At 47.5% G+C, this 2750-nt stretch overlaps 1 pseudogene; it reads right to left on the bottom strand.

The window, feature by feature from the left end:
• Positions 1 to 563: 563 nt before the first annotated feature.
• Positions 564 to 1006, bottom strand: LOC102238634 (annotated as a pseudogene).
• Between the last annotated feature and the right edge of the window lie 1744 nt (positions 1007 to 2750).

The following is a 2750-nucleotide window of genomic DNA, read 5'->3' as shown; positions in this document are numbered from 1 at the left end:
CTTCTTCTTCTTCTTCTTCTTCCTCTTCCTCTTCATCTTCTTGAATTCCCTACAACATTTCATGTAATACTGGTTTGGTGGTAATGAACTCCTTTAGCTTTTTCTTGTCTGGGAAGCTCTTTATCTGACCTTCAATTCTAAATGATAGCTTTCCTAAGTAGAGTAATCTTGGTTGTAGGTCCTTGATATTCATCACTTTGAATGTTTCTTGCCACTCCCTTCTGGCCTGCAAAGTTTCTGTTGAGAAATCAGTTGACAGTTGTATAGGCTCTCCCTTGTAGGTAACTAACTGCTTTTCTCTTGCTGCTATTTTTTATTTTACCACCACACAGCTTTATTGACACAATCTACATGAGCTGTCGCTGGTCTGTCCCAAGGAGGACAGACAGGCCTTTTCTCTTATACTGTTACTGAAATATAAAGTAACACAATTGCAAATCAAACTTACATTCTCGGCAACCAGTGCTTAGCTCCTGTGTTAATTATGATCATATGATCACCGGGGGAAAACGCCTTTTCCTAAGACACGTGGCTGCAGAGGGCAGGTGTGTCAGTGTCCCCCCTCAGTGGCACTGCACCTCTCTGGAAAAGATAGCTTCGGGATCCTTCCCATCCCCCAAGGCAGCAGCAAATCCTTCCTCTCACCTCCTTTGGTCCAAAGCAGCCAAGGATTTAAAAGTCATTGGTTCATAGATGGCCAGATCAGCCAGCACTTTCCTGGCACTTAATTAAATTGCCAACAAATGCTGGGCAATGCAGGCTGTGTTCCTGGGAAGTAGCTGTAATTCGATTAATCCAGAGCATCCTCAGGATGCTTCTCTTCTGCCTCCGGCTTTCGTGCGTTTCACAAATGCTCTGATCACAGCTCTGATGGCCAGCCCGTCGCAGCGGTTCTTCCTCCCCCAGAAGTGCTGCATGTTTCTGCACCTCCTGCTTCCGCCAGGAGTGGTGTGAGCCAGAGCTGCATCGTGAGGAAGACCATGGTGCCCGGCTGGCATCCCCGCTCAAAGACCTCTTGCTGCATTTAAGATTTTCTCTTTGCCTTTAACTTTTGGCATTTTAATTATGATGTGCCTTAGTGTGGGCCTCTTTGGGTTCATCTTGTTTGGAACTCTCTGTTTTTCCTGGAATTGTAAGTGTATGCTGGGGGGGGGGGGGGGGGGGGGGAATCTGTCATTATTATTTCAAATGGGTTTTCAGTATCTTGCTCTCTCTTATCCTTCTGGCACCCCCATTATGTGAATGTTGATACTCTTGAAGTTGTCCCAGAGACTCCTTACACTGTCTTCATATTTTTGGATTCTTTTTTCTTTTTACTCTTCTGATTGGGTTTTTTTGCTTCCTCGTATTCCAAATCGCTGATTTGATTCTTGGCATCCTTTACTCTACTATTGATTCCCTGTAAATTATTCTTCATTTCAGTTAGTGTGTGCTTAATATCTGATTGGTCCTTTTTCATGTCTTCGATGTTTTCACTAAGATCCTTGAGCATCCTTATAACCATTGTTTTTAACTCTGTATCCAGTATTTAGCTTGCTTCCATTTTATTTAGTTCTTTTTCTGGATATTTCTCCTGTTCTTTCATTTGCAACATGTTTCTTTGTCTCCACATTTGGCTGCTTCCCTGTGTTTGTTTCTATGTATTAGTTAGAGCTGCTCCTCCTGGAGTAGTTGGTAGAGTGGCCTTGTGTAGTAGGTGTCCTGTAGGGCTCAATGGCTCAGCCTTCCTAGTCACCTGAGCTGGGCACTCTAGGTGCACCCCTGTATGGGCTGTGTACACTATCTTGTTGTAGTTGAGCCTTGATTGCTGTTGGCATCACTGGGAGGAATTGACCCCTGGGCCAATTGGCTGTGAGGACTAGCTGCAACTACAGCAGAAGAGCTGCTGTGCAGGGGACACCCCTATAGAGCAGGACTTGCTTCAGTGCGGCTCTGGTGCTCACTGAGTCTGCCCCATGTGGATGTGTACAGTTGTAATCTGGCCTGGTCTGAAGCTGTCCACTGGGTGCACTGACTCTGCTCCCCGTACCCCCTGGGAGATGCCAACTCAGCCACTGCCTGGGGCCATCTATCAGGAGCTATAGAGTGATCTGCAGATGGCAGCTACTTGTGTTGTGCTTGGAAGTGCCCAGGAAAGGCCATGCTGTGAAACAAGGCAGGCTGCTGCTAATGCTGAGCTTAGGGCCTCTTATTGAGAGGAATGGGGCATGCTGACACCATCTGCTGCTTGTTTGAGAGTTTTTAGGAAAGTCTGAAGCCTGAGCCAGGACAGGCCATTCATATGGAAAAGCTGCTTGGGTGGGGTCATAAATTGGATGGGGCAGGATCTCAGGGTATCACCAGGGCAGAGCAAACAGTGTGAGCCAGGCTCATGGAAACTCAGATATGGTGCTTACCAGTCAGCTCTGCAACAGAGTATGTCTCAGGATAGGAACAATGACCTCTGCCAGCACTTTTGTCTGGGAGAGCTGCCCCATATTTCTTGCTCTGGTGCCAGACAATCCAGTTCCTCCCAGTATGTCCCTGGATCCCCCCCTAGCTGCTGCCCCAATGCTTAAGCTCAGAGGAAGCGAGTCCAAGTAAATCCATGTGACTCCAACAGCCTCTGTGTCACTCATCCCCCATCCCTGCTGGTTTTTACAGCCTGAAGTTACAAGGACTTCTCTTCCCAGCTCTGGAACTCTGGGCCGGGGTCTAGTGTGGGGCTGGGACCCCTTGCTCCTCACAGGAGGCCTCTGCAGCTTAGATAT

Source organism: Myotis brandtii, unplaced genomic scaffold (genome assembly GCF_000412655.1).
Source record: "Myotis brandtii unplaced genomic scaffold, ASM41265v1 scaffold64, whole genome shotgun sequence".
Lineage (NCBI taxonomy): Eukaryota > Metazoa > Chordata > Mammalia > Chiroptera > Vespertilionidae > Myotis > Myotis brandtii.
This window is presented reverse-complemented; position numbering and strand designations above follow the sequence as displayed.